Source organism: Lagopus leucura, unplaced genomic scaffold (assembly GCF_019238085.1).
Source record: "Lagopus leucura isolate 7727_CA_CO unplaced genomic scaffold, USGS_WTPT01 Super-Scaffold_73, whole genome shotgun sequence".
Taxonomy (NCBI): Eukaryota; Metazoa; Chordata; class Aves; order Galliformes; family Phasianidae; genus Lagopus; species Lagopus leucura.
This window is the reverse complement of record NW_024962252.1, coordinates 55,352,240-55,373,308: the sequence shown is the minus strand read 5'-3', so window position 1 is coordinate 55,373,308 and position 21,069 is coordinate 55,352,240. Positions and strand designations below refer to the sequence as shown.

Below are 21,069 nucleotides of genomic sequence, written 5' to 3'. Positions count from 1 at the left end.
AATTCCTTAAATTTTGCAGGATGCCATAGATTGAAGAGGAGAGGAAAAGTGATTCCACTTTGCCTAACTTGACAGTGATTTCTTTGGTGAGTGCTCTAGCAGGTATATTTTATCTTTTTTTTTTTTTTAATTTTAATTTTTATAATATTTATTCTTCTGGCTGAGCTAAATGTTGTTGGCATTCAGTGAAAATGCTCCAAATAAACCGTGAGACTGCTTGATGTGCAAATCCCATGTAATGCCATAAAGGCCAGAGACACTAGCCAAGATAGTGGGGTTTTTTATGTGCCTGCAAGTTTGGATAATATAAAAATTTGGAGACATATAAGCAGTTGTGACAGGCTAAGACCGCAGTTTTAGTATCTGTTTCTATAACTAATTTTTTTTTTTTTTTTTTTTTTTTTTGCTAAAGTTCTGCTTAGTTGCTTTTATTCTGCTCTTTTGAAGGTAGAAGTGGTGTTTCCATAGAGAAGGAATAGTCCTATAATTAAGCAGAGTGTAAGTTCTGGGAGATCTGGGACTTTTGATTTCTGCAGAGATTTCCAATATTGCTTCTGTCATTTTGAGAACAAATTAATTTTTCTTTCCAAATTTACTTTTTTAGGTGGTTTCTTTTTTCTTCTTCTTTTTTATTTTATTTTATTTTATTTTTTTTTTTGTGGACTCTTACTGCTAAAGTTCCTGGGGGACCTGAGGATTTTGAGAGAATACAGCAAAGCAAGAGTATATATGTGAATGAAATATCTTTTGATTGGAGTAGCTGATTACATTCATTTTGATATCTAAACATCACCGTCGTTCCAGACATCTTCACAGTAGAGCTAGTTTGAGACTGCAGTAAATGTTAAAATGGCTTTAGGCAAGAAGATCCCTTTTTCTTCATTTTTCCTCTTTTCTTACCAAACATCTCAGACCCGATGCCAACCCAAAGGAATCTTTTCTTCTCTCAGAAGAAAGCGGGCATTCAGTGATGGGCTTTGAGGGTAACTGCACAAACACTGCTATTTGGAAAAAACTCTGTGATTTATAAATAACCTATTTTGCTCCTTCTAGATGAGGAAACTAATGCTGGACTCAGTATAGTATGGATTAATTAGAGAAAAGAAGTAAATTATGTTAATTGCCACAGGCAACAGAGGGAATATTAATGTACTATAGTAGGAAACTAAATAAATAAGTATCATAATATAGGACACTTAATTCATTTTTATAGTATCTATAAGTGATCCAGTTGTGATCAAATGTTTACACAGTTTCAGAAGTGTGGCAATTTTGTCCCTTCCAATATTTTGAGGCTGCATTTCTGATAGATCTTAGCATGATTGCTCAGCATCCAGCTGAAGCTTACATCTGTTAAACATTAGTGAGATCTTTCCTTTGGATCCAAGGGATAACTGTGTCTGTAAGTAGGAAACCATTTTGCAGAGGATGAGAGAGGAAAGACCGGAGATTCTTGGTATTTTATAAAAATAGCTATTTGAATTTGAATAAAGCCACACGTTTTAACATAAACAAACAAAAAATTGAGTTGACCTAAATTCAGTAAGCTAGTTGCTTGTCTTATTTACTGATTAGTTAATTGCCAGCAATTGTTTTTCCTTCCACAAATATGGAGGGGCAGAGCGTTCCCAGGCCCCACACAGCACGTTGTTTTATTTAGCTGAAATTTATGCATATTAAAATGCACATTAAGTATTGATCTCATGACCTCAGGAAGTGAACTCTTGCACAAATTCCCCCCCCAACCCCAGCCTTGAATTCTGTTTCATTTCATGCATTGCTTAGCCTTTATTTCTGAGCTGTAGTGATTTTAATCTGCTTTTATAATGAACAGAAAACATAAATGAGACTGAAGACTCGAATGAATTGTCTTCTGAAGGCAGAGAAAACATTGTTTGTGCCCAAGTCCTAAGAAGCAAAGGATTTCCTAAAATTCTTTGGGATACATGGCAGACAAGAACACAGTTTACAGTGTTTCAGAATATTGTTGAATCAACAAAACTGGAGTGTGTGGGAATGTTTCAACTGAAGGCATGAGTGGTTCAAGGACTAAATGAAAGATATTTAGCAAGGACTTAATATTCTTTCATTTTCCCACGAAATTAAAGTATGATGAGTGGTGTTCTGCAAAAGTAAAAGCTTAATGGTTTGGACAGATACCGCTTTTAGGGCCAAATGTTAACTCTGTACCAAGTAGCCACCAGCAATTTTGGCAACTTCTCTTCAAGTTCCAAGACTAAATATAGATGTTTTAAGAAGATTTAATCCTCAGATTTTTTAGGGGGGTGGGACAGACAGTTTATGAAATTTGTTTACGTGTTGATATTTTCAGTTTGAATTGCAAGCAGTATGGTATGCTTTTAATGGTCTCAGTGAGTTGCTGTTTAGAATATGCTAATCTTTGGGAAGAATGAATATGGACTTGAATAACTCAAAATCATGATATCTAGTGTAGTGAGGGGAAAAAATAACACATCCATATACTTGTTCAGAAGGAGTTTTAAAACACTGCATTTATGCTGTAGTTCAATACAAGTTTGAAAAACAGAAATTCATTGATCTGTGCATCTCCATTTGCTTTGTTTAGGTCAGATATGAGGACTTGAGTACGATGTGGGGTAGAAGGAATGATGCATGCCCACATATAAGCTTGTCTGTAAGTCTGTTCTATTTGTGGTATGTGATGGAGAAAAGGTGCAGAGCAAAAATAGGGGCTTAGTTGTGGTGTGAAGGCCTGTTGAAGTTTCTTATTGCAGAAAATGCCTACCAGATTATTAGTGCAGCTGCATGAGTATCCATGGGAATATTCAGGGTTTAATATAGCATACTGGATTAAAGTCTAATACTTTAATTAAAGCTACCACTTTTTAATGAGTTTTCCCCAAACCCTTTGCTGCTGATTGCTGATACAGACCTAATATGAAGTGCATCTTTAAAGTTGCTTGCTGTTGGCAATTTTATGAAATCTGTAATTCTACTTCACAGTTTACAGGACAGCTGACTAGCAACTGTGAAATTTAACATAAGCCTGCACAGTTCTGACTGGGTTTCTCAAGATATTAATCCAAATAACTTATGCCAGCGACCTGCTGAAATCTAAACCTTTAATACATATAAATTAAGTTTTGTAAAAATTGTGTTTTTTTTTTTTTTAAAAAAAAAAAGGCTTTAATTGATTAAGCATCTTTTGCAGATGCTGTCTTATTTTCTTACCAGTTCATATGTTTCAGGTTTTAAGCTGCCAAAAAGATCCTGTGAAAAGAATTGCCTGGACAAATTCAGGAATAATATAATAAGGATTTTGTATATTCTGTGGTCAAAGGATTCTTTTCCAAGTTTTTGATCTCAAGATGTTGAACAAAAATTCTCATCTCTACTCTTATTTAAAAGTCAACCCAAAGACAGGCTGCTTGCCCCTACTTTCCCCTATGCTCCCTCAAAGCAGTCAGTTCTTTCCAGCTGCCATCTCCTATTGTTGTGGTCAGATGATCAAGGAAAAGTGTATGCTTCCTTTTGTGTCCAGTAGATAGGAGTTCTTAACTGATGACTGCTGCTTTCTTTCTGACATAAAGGAAATGAATGGGCAGCAGTGATTATAGCACATCTGTTGTTTTCTGTTGAGCATCCTGTACAGCAGTGAAACTGACTTGAAGACAACTTTTTTTTTCCTGTTCAGGACTAGTTAGTAGAGGGGATATGGGTGACATGTGACAGCATTGTTTCTTTGTCACAGGTGTAGTCAGAGCAGAAAAACAAATAATTGGGACAGAATGACTTGTTTATGTTTTACAAATAAGTATGTCTTTCAAAAAAGCCCAGTTGTTGCAAAAGCTTTGGGGATGTACTGTACTTCGGTTGCCCTGGGTAGAAAACGAGTTCTGCCTTCGTGGTGTAGTTTCTGCATGGTAGGCACTTAAGATGGTTCTTTATATCATAAAGACGTGAATGGAAGTGGGGTGCTCTCAGTGCAGCCCCTGATACTCTCTGTGAGACCCTCTGATTGTGTCTATGGGAAAGTGTTTTGCTCACTCTCATCTCACAAAGTGTGTGAGAAAGCTGTTGATTGAAAGAGCTCTCTAAATCGGAGTCCTTACCACTTCATTTGTTTTCCTTTATTTCTTTCTTTTGCTTTTTATTATGCTTAACTGCAGCATTTCTTGTAAGCAAGGTGCCAGTACTCTGTTTTTGCACACGCTAAATGCACTGGTACTTAAAGAGTCAGTATTTATGCTGAGTTTAGAAGGACCTGTTTAACTAAATCTAGTGTGCTGGGTAGTGCTGCCCTCTTTCTTTGGAGTTTCTGATGATGTGTGCCTGCTAAAATTGCCTTTTGTTTTTTTCTTTCCCCCTCAATGTGTACGTGTATCTTTTTTTCCCCAATCCTTTCTTGCCATTTGACATATCAAGATCATCTTTGCCCCTTTCTTCTTGAGGATCTCCATCAATTAACGGGAGGATATTGAAATGTACAACTTTGTATGCCTAAGATGCTTTTTAGCTGGAGGCTTACAGCCTTTTTAGAGCTAAGCAGGTTTTTCAAATAACAGGTGCACATGTCCACTAGAGATCAGAAAAATGAGCAAGAATAAACAGTGCTGTAAATGAACATCAACATAGTTAATGATGCCATAAATCAATCATGCTGCAATTATGGCCTAGAGGTACACATGCACTTATGGTGTTGGCAAAGCAGGTATCAATGTGATCCCTTCCTTGGGTGCTACTTCTACTTGCACCCTAAACACAGACTGCAGAGTAATTAACTGTATAATGGTCCAGCATAGCAAAGGTTAAACTTCTGTCATGGCTTGCTTTTTCCTGTAAGTGTGAATGGCTGTTATTTTAGAAAGCATTATTATATCAGTTCCAGCCAAATGCACTTGCATGAACTTCTGAGGAGATATTTGATGATATTCAGAACACACTTCAGAAAATTGATGTTTTCGTGTTTCTGAAAAAATAAGCTACATAAAAACAATTCTGAGTCTGTCTTTCTGTCTGTTTTCCCATCTTTCTGTCTTCCCATCTTCCTTGTAGTAAATTTAGTCTTTGTGGGCTTTTTTTTTTTTTTTTTTTTTTTGAATGGGGGTGCGGTGGTGTTTTGTTTGTTTTTGATAGGCTTGTCTGAGAGTAATTTAAGCAATTAAATAATCCTTTTGCTTTCTGAATGAGATATACAGAGCCACTGTTCATGCCTCCAAAGCCTTTCAAGCACTTAGCCTATCCCCACAGGATTTCGGACTTATCTTGCATCTGCTGGCAAGCATTATGTTGTAGCTAAATATTAGTCATGGTACTAGCCAAGTAATACAGGAAAACCCCATACAAATCTGTATTTGCTATATTTGCTCCTTTTTTATTTTTTAAATACTGTTCAAGGGACAGTGTTAATGTTTATGATAAGTTTTAAGAATCATAGCAGTGCCTCAGTGCAGTGTGTAGAACCGTCTCTTGCAATAAACTTTTGACTATTTGTGAGACTTGGTATATTCCATTTGCTATACAGAGGTTTTCTAAAATGCACCTATTATGGAATCCAGGCTTTGGGAATGGTTGTGACATCTTTCATCCTGAGCTAAGGATGCAGTAGGTGGCTTGTAGCAGGGCTGGAGATTGTTTTACAAAGACCTGAAAGAAAGCTCTTTGTTTTGGGCATCCATGACTGTATGCTTAGAACAAAATCCTTACAAAAATACTTTTTTTGGGGGGGGCAGATACTCACCAGAGCACTGTGATTCATAGCTATTCAGTAAAAGAAACTGTAGCATGAACTTCAACCCTGAAAGAAAGATTAGCTACTGCCGTTATCAGTACAGACATCACTTTGAAGATACTGAACATCTGGTTTCCTTCTGGGAGAATTACATTTTGTCCACTTGACCCTTTGTAAAAGTAAATATTTATAATAGTTACATTTTGTAGGGATTTTTTTTTTTTAAATCTAATACATGGGGAAAAAATTCCTACTTTGCATACTTAGCTGGAGTAGCATAAGTGCAGTACCTTAAATGCTGTTTGGTTTTCTATTTGTGAGTTTCTTTTGTAGTTCATAGCAATACCAGAATAGAGTCTATGCTTTCCCTTTCTTTCTTCTTTTTCCTTCCTTCCTTCCTTTTTTTTTTTTTTTTTTTTTTTTTTTTTTGATAAAGCATGTATCTCTTTCCTCGCTCCCTTGTTACCTCCCAAGAGTGTGTTTGTTGCCCCCACAGACATTTTAGATGCAAGGATAAATCCAGCCTGAATATTATGATTAGTACATGATAATAATTTAGAAATGTGAAGTTGCCTATTAAGCATAGTATATTTTGTATTTGAGCATCTCTGCCTTCCATGATCAAATGGAGTCTGAAGACTACTGGAGATGTGTATTCTAATCCTGTTTTCAAGGTTAAATAGAAAGCACCTGAAGTCATAGTTATTATATTTGTTTCTTCTATTTAGAAAGACAGTTTTGGAAAAAAAATACTCTTTATACATTCAGATTTAAACACTACAATTGCTTGTTTTGTGGGAGTATAACAGTGAGTGAGTGTCCATTTTTAAAAGACACAATGTGTAGCCATTTCAGTAAAAAAAGGCATTAGGCTTTGTGAGATATTGCACTTGAAAAACATTAGAAAGTGAAGTCAGGATTGTTTTTTAAGCTTTTTTTTTTTTTAATATAGGACTTCACAGAACTGGTGCACATTCTCTTGTCAAAATAATAATGCTATTTAAAACTGAGTCTTACATTTGGCAGGAAGTTCTGTTGGTGTGTTTTTTATCCTTTTTATTTATACATATGAGTTAAAGTCTTCCAATGATTTTTCTTAAAACAAAAGAAACAAACAAACAAACAAAAAAACCCAGGCATTTTCAAAATTCTACATTTTATTTTTCTGTAAGATAGGAAAATAGTTTTCTGGCATTTCCTAGTACACTGATATTTGTTTTGGGGATTTGTTTCCATAGAAGAGGTTCGTTCTTTGTTTTAATATGAACAATCTGACAAAAATGTTAGAATGGTTTGGATTGGAAGAAACTTTTAAGAACATCCATTTCCAACCCCCTGCTATAGGCAGGGACACCTCCCTCTAGACCAGGTTGCTCAAAGCCCCATCCAGCCTGTCCTTGAATGTTTCCAGGTAGGGGGCATCCACAGCCTCTCTGGGCAACCTGTTCTGGTGTCTCACCGTGCTCGCCGTACAGAATTTCTTCCTAACATCTAGCCTAAATCTACCCTCTTTCAGTTTTAAACTATTTTTCCTTTGTCCCTTTGCTACGTGCCCTTACAAAAAGCCCCTCCTCAGCTTTCCTGTGGGCCCCCTTCAGGTACTGGAAGGCCACTATAAGGTCTCCCTGGAGCCTTCTCTTCTCAAGGCTGAGAAGCCCGTCTTTTTTAGGTCTGAGATACATTGCTTATGTAATGGACACCATTACTGCCTTCCTTTTTGTTGGATGTACTAATGCTAAAGGTATATTAATCTTTGGGGTGAAGTAAAGCCTTCAAAAGATAGCATGCCACTTCTAGTCTCAGAATAGAGAGCTTTTGATCAGGTGAGTTAGAGGATAGTAGAAAGTATTTGTGCCAAATCTGCATAGAATCTAACCCAAAACTTAAGAGTTTTCTGCGTTTATTTTGAGAATAAGATCATAGTTCTAAAATTTGCCTCATGCATCACTCTTTATGACAAATTATATTACAGCAGACTTTAAACAGGACATTATAATTTGAAAATTTATTGTCTCTCTGAAACACGTCTGGTAACACAAGATATAAAGCTATTAATTTGGATAGAACAATGAGTTATTTATGAATTGGCAGTAGCTCATTTTAAATCTGGTCCTAAATTAATGACGATCAAGAGAGAGTAGTCTGCAATAATGACCATCTTCAAGAGCTACTTAATCTGTAGTAATACAGTGGTGCCATTCATAATATCCATACTGCTACTATGCATATAAAAATATATAAAAGCTGGTCAAAAGCATAAAATTCACATAATCAAACAGTCTGTCTTCTTTGACTTTGTAGTTTTTGGGGGTGTTTCTTGTTTTTCCTTGAATCAACAGTGGTAGACCTACTGGCCTCAGACTTACCCTGAATAGCATAGAGGTGGAGATCTTCTGCTCTGCCACTGGAGTGAGCCTGACTGCTCTGCCAGAAGTAAGATAATCTTAGGAAGTGAATTTATCATTCAGAGTTATTTTCTGTTTTCCAGTTATTCTCCAGTCTTGAGAAATGGACTTCTCCTGCCCCCAGGAGGAATAAATGTCATGAAACCAAAATGTTTGCCATTCTAGGGACTAGAGGAGCCCCACACTAATGCTTGATTAGCCATGGTGCCACATAGTATGTATGATAATCAAATGAGTCCTCAGATCTTTGTTGTTACTCATTCCGTGCACCTAGGTTGCAACCCTAAATGTAGTTTAAATGCCTGAAGTTGTAGTTGTCATAAAGCTTTTTTACAACCTTTCAGCACTGAGAGACGTGTGCATTTCTCAATATTGTTAAACCATATTTTGTCTTATCTGTACCCTTATCAGGTGCAAGGATATAGATACTTGAGCAAATTCTTTAGTGTAAATAACTGAATGTGTGAGGGAGGCATGAAATTCTTCTGCATGAGCAGTTTCCTTCCCTGGTTCCCTGGATATTACTTTTCAAAGATGAGTGATATAATCCTGTTGTGTGCTTGCTGGAAATGAGATAAATAATTGGGGCTTTTCCTTAAAATGAAATTGGCACTGCTGATAGAAAAAATCATGCTTAATTCTGTGTTTATTGAAAGCATAATGTCAGTATACATTTACGTACATATAAATAGGCATAATGTAAATATTGCAATATCTCTATAGTATTGTACTTCCTGCAGTTGATCTTTATCTGTAAACGAAAACAAATCATTTTCCCTTGATGATTATCTTGTGTTAATCTAGAATTGCTTAGTTGTATTTTTAAAGATGTTGCTTGTGATAGATGTTTTGGAGATGACAGTGTCCACTGGTGCTTTGATAGGCTCAATTAAAGATGGGAAATTGACAAAGTGTATCTCGTACCATATATGAGGTATTAACACTTAATTTGTGCTATTTGGATTTTCCCCACAGCCTACAGTACCAGGCTCACACTTACAAATAAGATGCATACAAAAAATACAAATACCCTGAAATTAGTCTTCCCAGCTCAAATATTTTAACATACATATAATGCTTATGGCTTCTAAGGAAGCCATCATAGCCTGTGGTTTGCCTTCTGACTTAGTGAGGAAGGTCATCTCAGCCTTCTTTTTACTACTTGCTGCTTCTGCTAATACCTGAGCGGAGAGGGAAAATACTGCTTTTTGCAGCAGCTCTAGCAGCTTTTCTTTCCCAGAAGCAGAACAGAGTGCCAAAGGATATAGATGATCACACACACAGGTTGCTGCTGCTCTCATGAACCAGAATGGTTTTAGCAAGGCCCAAAATCAAATTTAAAAGTTGTCAAAAAGTTTGAAGTTGGTAGTTACAGGTGATTTATAATAAATAATCAAATACTTGAACTTGCATGCAGATTTTGCCTTCAGCCACTTTTGGGAAAAGGCAAAATAGCCCTAGAAGCATTACAAAAAGTATGTTACTGTAACCCTCTGGGGTTTATGTAGTCCAAATCTTGTTCCTTGTCTTCGCTCGTTTTTATCTCACACCTATGTTGAAAATAAAACCAATTAATAAAATTGCTTGGATAGAAGTACTATATAGATACCTGCTTTAAAATAGATAAAATATTTCTTACATTTAGATTAAAAGCTTTCAAGATTTCCCAAAATTACTAGTAATTTTGAAATTTGGTCACGACTTCAACCTGAACTGAAATGATTTTTTGGAGAATGTCAGGTTCCTGTTTTCCACAAATTAGAGCAGATTCCTAAGTGACTAAGTGACTAAGTTTTGAAATGTTTGGCCTTACTTTTGTAATACGGTGCCTTGCAGCTTCTTCCCTAACTGTAATTGCCTTTGCTAAAGCCGTGAAAGAGTTGGAGTTAAGCAAGCAACAACAACAAAATCCAAACCACAACAAATCTCACTTCTATTAAGGATCTGCTTTCCATTTCATGCCAGCATTACCCTGACAGTGTCAGAGGGACTGCCCAAACCTCAGACTCATGTGTTCCCTGAGGTGGTATCTTGAAATGTCCTCTCACTGCAAGTGAGCTGGGATAAGTGGGGGAGGTAGGGACCAAGGAGAAAAAAAACTTCTGAACAGCAGAATTTGAAACTGGCATGGCAATAGTTTGATTGATGTGCCATGACAGGTCGGCACTTATAGGGGAATGAGAACCCCTGTTTGGCAAGAAATGCTGGCAGCTTGGTAATAGCCCTGGAACCGCTACACAAGTTGAGGGGAGGGCAGGGAGAAGAAAATGGGGATGAGAAGGAGGTGTAGTGACTGCAGTCAGATCTAGAGCTATGAGATATGGTTTAGTAGCTTGTGGTACTGATAGGAATAGGAGGGTAGTTGGACTAGATGATCTTGCAGGTCGTTTCCAACCTTGTGATTCTGTGATTCAGGAACAAATGCTTCTTTCTCTAACTGCTCCTATTGCTTAAATGGAGTAAGGCTTCTGGGCTGCATAAACTCATTTGCTTGTGAGGTAGGATGGTTTCCTGCTTTTTCTGGTAATATACACAGCCCTTTATGCGTTTGAAATTTTGAGATACAACAGAGTCTTCTTTTCTTTTTTAATTTTGCCTTGCTGAATATGCTGACATCATCTGGGAGCCCAGATGCTGGTCTTACTTTGCTGTTCCTCCTGCTGGATCCAGCTGAAACTTGGAGTCATTAGTATGCACTTCATGTGTTGGCATCCTCCAGAATGCAGAATGTGGAATAGACAGCAAGAGTGGAGGAACAGGGATTTTTATGTACCAAAGGCTGAATTACTTAACTTGAAATAGCATTTATTGGAGCACGTTTGTGTTTTAGCTTCAGCAAATCAGTATTTAATATTTGAATAAAACATTAAGGCTTATAAATGTACATATATTTAGTTGTATATCTTGGCAGGGCTTTAGGTTTGTTCCTCCATCACTGAATACGGGAGGCTATTTTGTAAAAGGTTCACCTAAGTTATTTCTTCCCTTAAAAAGTGGAAGAAAAGGAACTTTCATCTGAATTCATTGGGCTTAGCTCAGAGAATTCAAAAGGCTTTGGAAATTCACTGAAGTTCTTGATACCAAATTGAGTAATATCCCCTTGAGTATTTACTTCAGTCAAGTCTGTTTGGAGATTTCTCCCTCTCCTCATCCCCCATTCTTATTTGTATTGATTTCCAGTACTAGATCAAATGGACAAAGAAATGATAGAAAAGATGAGTTCTCCAGAAGCTTTCTTATTCTTGTGGCCTAACTTTGTGTTCTGTGTTTACATACATTGAAGTAAATGGAAAAGCTGAGTTTCATACTACAGATATCACTCTGTCAGTGGGAATTACACTGCCGGGGGAAAGCAATGTAAGCCATGGCTTTTATTTCTCTCTGAAACCACACTGTTGATATACACGTCATAAAAAATGACTCAGTATGAAAGAAGTATGTGTGATAGTTTCTTACTGCTGGTTATGGTATAAGATTTGATACAGTACAGTACAGTGATTTGTTGACGTTAACTTATTTGTATCCTTCCACACTTCTAATACAGTGCAAAATATTTACGTGCACTTGAAACTTCTTGGTGTGATTTTGGGAATTATAGTGGTTTTAGCTTGTTTAAGGAAAATTGAATTGCTTTATGTAGCTAGTTGCTCTTTTTCATCATCTTTCTGAGGATAGAAATGAAATACTTGATTTCTCTCTTCTCATGTTGTTTACGTATGAATGTGCTGCATCTTTTACTCTCTTAAAACTTCCCCAGGTGAGAAAAGGTAGGAAGAGAAACATCTCTGTGTCAGTGATGGCAGTTCTAACAACACGAGCAAGGAGAGCTGACTGTTCAATATGTGATGGGTTTCTGATTCTCTAATAGTGGCATAAAAAGCTTCACTTCCTGGTGTGGTTAAAAAGGAAACTTAAGAAAGTTGGTTTTCAGCACTGGTGTGAACTATTTTGGGGGAGAAGAGAAGATAACTAGGATTCCAAAGTGAGAAGTGTTAATAACAGAAATTTTTAAAAAGGCACGTAGTCTTAGTATTGTCACTTCTCAAAATGTAGGGTAACACTGGTGGAAATCTTTTATTGAGTACCACAACTGTATCCAAACATGTTTCCCAATGATCACTGTACTTCAGATAATTTTAAATCTAAAGTGTGAAAGGATTTGGGGTGATTTTTCTCCTATCTAATGGAAAACTGCAAAGCAACATTCATTTCACCAAAAAACGTCTCCTGGCACCAGCTGTGAAGGCTTTTGCTTCAAGAAGCTTAACAGATCTCTGGAAGACTCAGCGTTTGTGTACTCTTTTATGATCTGTTGGTAAAGTAATATCAGACGACTATTATTTTAATGCATAATAGGTATTTATTTGGTACTATGTTCAAAAGCTAGGCCGAAGTACAAAATTGTGATTAACCAGAGACTAAGCATGAATGAGTGTTTTAAACTATAGTTTTAAACTATATAGTTTCTCTGTGCTCTTCACTAGGAATACGCATTTAAGTGCCACAAATGTAGATAGGGCTAATCTTGCAATTGCAGGACTCTGCTGATCTGGGGATGTGATATCCAAAGCTCACGTATACAGAGAGAGGGCCTTGGCTCACCATAGCAATTAGTCCAAGTATTCTGTAGGTAACTGCCAACTTTGGCTCTAAAAATGTATTATTTGCAAGTCACACTTCAACACTTTTGCTCTGGAGATGTTTGATAAATAATGTAGTGTTTTTACAGGAAATGTCCCAATCTTAGTTACGAGGCCATTCATTCGACAACTTACTTACAAGAGAGTGTGCTCAGTGCTGTTAGTTTATATTTTACTGATTTTCTTTTTTCCGTGTGTATGCAGTGTGCAAATATATAACTATGTACACCCAGACATACATGCCTATGCAGCAGGGAGAAGGAGAAGATGAAGGAGCATGCAGTGGTCCTGCTGCCAGGGCTTGGGAGGCAGCCAGCAGCAGTACTTGGATACTGGAACATGTCAGAGTTGAGAAAGGTTTATCCATTGAATGTTTTATGGTCTTTGTACTGGTGTTTTCCTAATTTCATGTACTCTGTGATGAAAACAAAACCCCAGACTTTTCCATTAATCACACTTTACTCCATGAAAAAAGCCGGATGGTCTTTTTCTGATGGCTGCAAGGAGAAAAATGTGTTTTACATGGTACATACATTTAAGTAACTTCATTATGAATAACTGTACTTTGGCTAGTAGCTCAGATGACATTTTTGTGAAAAGCCAGCTTGGATATTCTTTTTCTAATAACTTTAAAGCCCATCTCTCAACCTCCCAACTCACCAGTAATATTCCTCTCAGTTATACAAGTCCATTGCAATTGCAGGAAGCTCACAATCAGCTTTCAGGGAGTACTTTTCCTGACACTAAGTGACAAACTGCATCCATTCCTTTCCTTGCAAATATAATGGAGTCGCCATTTCTAAAGATGAGAGAAAAGAACTCAGTGGAGGATCTAAGTGTGATAGTTATTCATTATGGCTTGAAGTAGGCTTCCCTTTTGTGAATAAGAGGCAGCAATGCCAAACCAAACATTTTAGTTTTTATTTTTTTTGGTCTAGCTTTCTAGAACAGTTCACAGGTGAGAGGAAAAGTATTTCTTCCTTTTGTTTACTTATTACAAGGTGAATGAACCTTCAGGACAGTGCCGACATTTTGTCTTTTCTAAGTACGATCTACTTTTGAAACTTTCGCTTTGCGTTGTCATTTTTTTTTCCCCTGTACAATAACATACAAAGTTATTTCTTTAAAACTGTATAGTGTAGCCAAATATATTACGAGCATTTTATTTAAGAGGTAAAAAGGCATAGTTAGAGTTGTTACATAACAATCACTCTATTGCTAGCAAAACTAAAGAAAAATAATTGCACCTTGAAAACTATGTGTGTAAGAGAATAGGTTGTGATTTTGGTTTGGTAGAGAAACATACTTCTGGTTTCTATTTTTCTCCTCCTCTTTCTTTTTTGGGGGGCTTTCAGAAAGATGTATTTAAATGGAGAGAAGTGATGCCTAAAATAGATGGCTCTAAAATGGATGCATCTCTACTTATATTTTTATAATGCATTGAGTTGTTCAGTGGAATTTGAAGATTTACTTTTGGATGCACTCTCTCTATTTCTTAAACTATTCATGACTGCAGTTTCAAGGTTATATGACTTTAGGGAGACTTTGTTCCTTATCTCAGTGTTTTGACTCTGGCCCTACTCAGAATGAAAATAATTATGAATTTTATTTGTCTCATAGATATTATCTTTTCTACTGACCTTAAAAATATCAAAGAGCTTTTCTTTAAGAGGGATATGAAACCTTCATATGAGACACAACAAGATAAATAAACCCAGAAGAACTTCAGTTATTATCATAGTTGTGTGATTTCAGGAGAGGCTACCCTATGGAACATGCACAGTCAGATGTCCTCCCCAAGGTGACAACAAAGTTTTTTCCCTTTTTCTATGACATAAATATGACAATGTTAGTGAACTTTAGCTGGTTGTCAAGAAATGCTCTGGAGCAGAAACAGATATCTGAAAATGAAGTGCCATAATGTGAAAGGCTTGCAGACATGGTGAGTATGTAAGTACCTGAGAACAAAATTATTCAGATGTGTTTGAATTTCCATGTGGAAATGGGTTTGAGTTTGTTTAATGCTTTGTGTATTAAAACTTGCAATCATTGTCATGTAACTTTCTTGCTGAGATTGGATTCTTTTTGTTGCATCAACACCTTTTATTCCTTGCAGGCTGTTTCAGTTTCATTTCCTCTGCTAATTGAGTGTGGAATGATGAATTTGCACAACAGTGGACAGAATATAGTGATATCCTAAGCACAGGGATCAAGCAAAAAGAGAGTGTAGCTAGCACACAACCTCTGTAACAGAAAAGCAATTTGCAGGAGACTTAAAGCCTGTGAAAGCAGGTATCGGGTATTAGCCAAATCAGCATCTCTCCCATTATGTGAAGTTCAGGTCTTTGAAAAGGAATTCGAGCAACTCTGAGAACAGTGCTGAAATTCTTTTCCTTCAGGTGTTTTTCCATAACCAGGAGCACTATAATGCAACTTTGTTATTGCTAGAATTTGACAGGTTCTTATCCAGCTTTTGGAAGCAGGGTTTAGTGTTTTTTTTTTGTTGTTGTTGTGTTGTTTTTTTTTTTTAATTTGTTTGTTTTTGTTTTATCGGTAGTGATGTTTTTTTTTTTTGTTTGTTTTTTTTTTCCTCTTTTCTTTTTTCTTCTCCTTTGGAAACAGAGATCTTGAGCATCTGTAGTTGTTTTTGAAACTTTTCTTATGAGAAAGTGAACTTTATAAAAAGAGGAGATGGCATTGAAGAGCAGATTTCTTTGATAGAGTAGTACTTAGTAGATTCTTGCTACTAACTCTGCTTGTAGGGCTTTGCTAGGCTTGTCTGTTAGTCTGTAAATATTTGGGGGCTGATCTCCTTGTCCTGGTTTTCATTGTTTTCCTTCAGAGTGTGTTTCAGGAATGTCTCATGCTAAGATATTTCACTCAAGTCTGTCTGTTTTCACAAGTTCACCTTCAAAAGAAGGTGTCCATTGTGTCAGACTATGCATGCAAGTGAAATGTGATCTTTTGATGTCTTTGTTTGTATGTTGGTTTGTTTTTTTTTTTACTTTTCTGAAGACGAAGGAGTCCTGCTGAGATTAATTTCACTGTACAAATGCATGAGAGAAGGAAGGTGTGATCATGTATTTTGAAAAATATAGAGTTCTTAGAGTAGAAATCTGTTTTACTCTGATGATAGAAAGCTTAGAAATAAGCAAAAGGAGATGGAATGTCTTGGCAAGTAGGCTATCTAAACACAGATCAAGACTTGAGCAGTAAGCAGGACATATCAGACGCCAGAAGGTGTAGAGATTTGTAGCACTTGCTTGGCATGCTGGCCCAGAAGGGACAGGCAGTTTCAGCTGCACACACTTGGTTTGTCTGTTTCATTGTCAGTAGCAGCTAGTGCCACCTGCGGGAACTTTGCTGGAACAGGTGGTGTTAGCATTCAGAGGTGCAACACCATTAGGAAACCGGATGGGAATGTGCTTTCAGAACTTTGTGTCACCATAGAAGAGGTACTACAGGCTTTTTTCTATCAGTTTGTTATGGTATGGCGTGATTACAGCAGTGTAGGGCTGATCTCTAAGCAAAGTTACATGTTCAAAAGGTGATATTTAAAAAAATATTTACTAACAGTTGATCTTTAAGAAGTAAAAGTGATAGTGGTTAATTATACTAAAATAATTTCATATAATCTGCTCAAAAATGACTTGAGTTAGAAGGCTTCCACTTCTGCTGAGCTGATAAATTGCTGTGCTCTACACAGAGTTAACGTATCAGAAGTAAATAATGTGTATTTCACCATTAAAACTTTGTATCTTTCTGTTTAGACTTTGAACTGATACTCCACAGGGGTATTTAGGGGTGTACAGGTTATTTGATGGACTATAAGTAGAGGTTTTGATCCCACAGAAGACCCTGCAGAGAAGGCTTTCTCTTTGTTTTCCTTGGCAGAGCAACAGCACATGGTGGTGTTAAGTAAGGAGTCTTGCAACGTGTTTGGACACTGACCAAATGTCTCGTCTTTTCAATAAATTCATTCTATACAAAGTTTGAAGGAGAAGATTTCATGTCTTGTTCCCTCCTAGACCTTGTATCCCTTGTTACTTTGCAAAAATTCACTCTCTTGGATAGTATAGTGACATACAGTGATTAGTTGCTGAACTCGATCCTTTAGTGGGTTTGAAAAACAGTTGCCAAGCTCTGGGGCAGGACTAGAAATGGATTCAGAGCTGTAGGAGAGACTGGAGAAGGAAGATGTATGTGTAGCAGTTAAACCACAGAGGAGGCAGCCAGCTCATTCCTTTTGCTGGAACATTTGTGATGTTTTTCAGATCCAAAACCAGTGAATTGCAGCAAACCAAAATGAAAGTGACAAGGGGAATTCTGTGCTTTGGTCTTTACTCGAGGGGAAAGAGTTGGGAATTTTTGGTTGCAGCTGCAATTTGAACAACTGACTCCAGAAACTAGTCAGAGAATGCTGTAGCCTTGTGCTGTTTTGAAGAAAGGTGGAGGAGAGGTTGCGTTGCTATGACTTTCACTGATAGGGCAAATGAGATGTAAAGAAAGTTTTGTTCCTTATTGTCAGTGTAGCTCAGATGATTTTGTTCATACCAGCTCATCTCTTGGTACAGTTGCCATAGTGTCACTTTTGCAGCCTTTCTATGGAAAATGAGGTGCTAGGGAGACCTGCTTTGGCTACGAGACATCTTATCCCCTTCTTCTCAGCCAAAAATAGGGCTTGGAATGCCTCAGTGTGTGTCTTGATGCAGGGGAAAAGAGGGCTGCAAGAGTTTTGTGGGAGAGGACTGCTGGAGAAGGGAAGCAGTAATTCACACCCACATCCAGGGCTTACCTGGAAGGGAATGAAAGGAGCTGTTAGAATTCTGTGCAGTTTTGAAGAACTAAATACTAACTTGAAACAACACTTTAAATATTAAACAAGTACTGCTACGTTACTCTGAAAGATTGAGTGGTGATGATGCATAGGCACATCAGCAAGGTTTAATGGCATACGAGGATTTGTGTCCTCATAATTTCTGTCCTTCCTTTCCATGATACTTAGAGTTTTTTCAATGTCATCTCTTGGTTCATGTGAAAGAACTGTGTTAGTGTTTGCATGTGATCTAGCTTTCATGGTTTATGTGACCTTGGATGAAAGCTATCCTTGTGGGTTTCAGAGTAGTAATGCTTCAGGTCCAGAAGGGAATTTGAAGGCAAACAAATTGCTAAAAACTATATCTAGAACGGATGTTCTTCTCTAACAAAGATATATGCAGCCTTTAACAGCAAAATGTCAAGTTCTGGTCACACTAATGTGGGTGAGATTTTTGCAATAACTTTCCCTGGAATCTGCAGTTCATCCTGTGGCCTGTGACATTCTGAATGCTGTTTTTGGTCATCTGAGTGATACTGCCTTCAGAAACACATCCACCCAAGAAGTATATCATTCTGTGAGGGCTGTGGATGGGTATCAGAGTTTACTTGTTAATTTGCAGAATATGTCAGAAAACTGCAAGTACTCCCTTTCTCCCAAGCCAATTTTACACTTCATTTTCTTTTTTTTAAAGTTGTTAGCAGGAAGAATTCATCCAAATATTTAAAAATAAATGAGCAGACGGTTTTACTATTAGCAGTATTGTGTGTATTGTCAGTTGTTTCACGTGTATTAATCTGTATTTGTGGCTGTTTGAACTGCAAAAAGCTACATCTAAAAATAAAAGTCAGTATTTAAAGGAATGCCCCTGTTGATCGTGAATAAAATGGCTAAAACAGGAGCAGGTCTTAATATTAGTATTGCTGTTTGTGTCTATGGAAGGCTGGAAAGAAATGTACTGTGTATTTAAGGCTCTGTGCTGTGAGAGATTTTTTTTTAAGAAATCCAATCTTCTTTGAATACGATCACTTCCAGCTCTTTGGAACAGATACAGTGAAGACGCTATTGATGTGACACGAAGGAGGAGGTTCACATTGGATTTTGGTTTGTAATGTTAGTTGTTCAATACAAATACATAGCTGGATTCCATAGGTACCACTGCAAACAGTGCTGTTATCAGCAGTAGTTTCTTCCAAGCTGCTTGATGCTTTTTTAGAATAAAGTAATAAGTTGCTAAGAGAACAAAAATGGAACAGAAATCTTCTCTCTAATGAGAATCTCTCCAAGAAATTGAAAAATTGCAATACTTCAGTTTATAATTATTTTCAATAATTAGGAAATACCATATTTTTACATTTTTAGCAAGGCATAGTCAGTTTAAGAGACCAGGAATGTATTTGTCTGCGAAATGCAGTTTTTGTATATTTTTCTGCAGCATGCTTTTTAAAAAATTATTTTTTCAATCAGTTGTGTTCTCTAACTTGGAACATTTTCTCATGAATTCAGTTATGCTGTGTTATTGACTTGGACACTGTGTTTAAAGGAAATAAGGTCTTATATTTTTCATAAAATCAAAATTAAAAAAAAAATACAATTTTTAAAAGCAGGATTTTAAAAAGCAAACTTATCTACTAAAAGAAACAACAAATCTCTTGAATTAGGACTTCCCAACATGCCTATTTGGGTGGCCCTGCCTGATTATGGCCTGTGAAAATGCATGGTCATACATCTGAATATTTTTGGTTGCTCTTAAAAGATTTGCCTAATTACAAAATGTAAATGGTGTGGCTGTGTTTATTCATAAGTTATGAATACATACATATTTCAAGTTTTCTTATTGGTATACTCTGTGAAAAACTGCTTAGGCAAAATCACCAAGTACCCCATTGGTGTCAGGAATAGCTGGGCCAAAGGTGCAGGGACAACTTAAAGATGTGGCAATAATTTAAAAATTTTTGGAAGGATCTGAAATGAATGGTTTTTAAGGTCCTTCGTGTGATTGATTCTGAAATCAATAGTATTAGTAATAACAACCCTAAGTTTGCAATATAACAATTTGGATAAACAGGGCTTGATTGTTTAGCAAGAGAACAAGAATTACTTGCATTCTTTTACATCTTGCTAGCAAGTTCTTACTGTAAGTGCTGCTTCTCTGCTGCATTTTTACGTGAGTCCTACATAGCCCCATTGAAAAGAGAGAAATTTATATTCCTGCTGATGAATAGTATTTATCAAAGATTTCCTTCCTAGATTAAAATGATGAACTTCAGTATTTCTTTATTGATTTATTTACAAATGTATGGGTTTTGAGTCATTGAAACTAGGCATGTTACAGGAAGAGGGGGCAGAGTTCTATGATTCTTTAGCTAAAGCTTCTTCCTTTCAGTAGATTTGCAGTAGATTTGCCTCTCAGAGAATAAAGCAAAACAAAACTCAAAGGAAATAGATTTATCTGCATTACATGAAGAGAAAACTTAATTACTTGTTAACATGGCTGGGAGTGATGAAGTTGGCCTTTTTCTCAAAAGGGCAAAAAAAATAGATTTTCAAGTTGTTAAGTCTATTCTGTAATTTCTAGCTACAGTATGGGAAAAATTTGCATTAATGTCAGAGGAAGGAAAACAGTTGTTTTTTGGTTGGGGGTTGTTGGTTTTTTTTTTTTTTGTTTTGTTCTGTTTGGGTTTTTTTTTTTGTTTGTTTTGTTTTGTTTTTAAAATATGTGATTTCCATGTTTTTTAATGAATTCTCTTAAAATACTGTTCTGTGTCCCATAATTGACCTGACTTTACAGGTGGAATTCTAAAAATTGCTGACAATGCTATGGGATAATGCCAAAGGCTATATACTGGTGGAGTCAAGTTTGCATGCCACTGAACTCCTTTGGTGTTCTTTATCTCCTGTGCAATTTAGAAAATGTCAGGGAATGGTAACACATTTCCTAGGCCATTTCTTTGCTGAAAATCATTACCTAGACAATGTTCTGAAGATGTGTTTTTCAAGGCACAAAGCTGACTTCAGCCTGGTATGCACTTGCCATCTCTTACTGCAGTGCACAGTTGCTAAACTGGTAAATCTGTGAAAAACAATTTGTGGGATAGGAATTTTCAAATTGCCTCATATTGTCTGAACAAATTTTTGAAATGAGCAGTACTGTAGCCATGGGAAGTCTGGACTTGTTCAATAAATACCATCAATTGGGGTGTGCAGTAATTAAACGATCCTGCTTTCAATTTACCATTGTGTTATTGCGAATGCCGAGGTCATTCAGTGCCCATTTGAACCCTGCTGGATTTTGTGCAGGAAGTGATAGGTCGTGCTTCACAGAGAGATGAACACAGATACTCCATTAAATTCCTGATAAGTGCATGTTGGTGGGTGTCTTACTTTCAGAGTAAAGCTTCCTGGTACTGACTTTGGATGACTGAAAAGCAAGGGGAATAGCTTTTTTACAAGATTGGGGAGAAAGAAATGTTGGCCTACAGTAGACAAGGAAGC

At 36.8% G+C, this 21,069-nt stretch overlaps 1 protein-coding gene across 1 annotated transcript in view; it reads left to right on the top strand.

The window, feature by feature from the left end:
- The window catches only part of PLEKHG1 (pleckstrin homology and RhoGEF domain containing G1), a 124,175-nt gene that overhangs the window by 11,297 nt on the left and 91,809 nt on the right, over positions 1-21,069 (top strand). Inside the window, exon 2 of the mRNA XM_042878784.1 lies at positions 20-86. The gene's annotated coding sequence lies outside the window, so the exon portion shown is untranslated. The remainder of the gene's footprint in view (positions 1-19; positions 87-21,069) is intronic.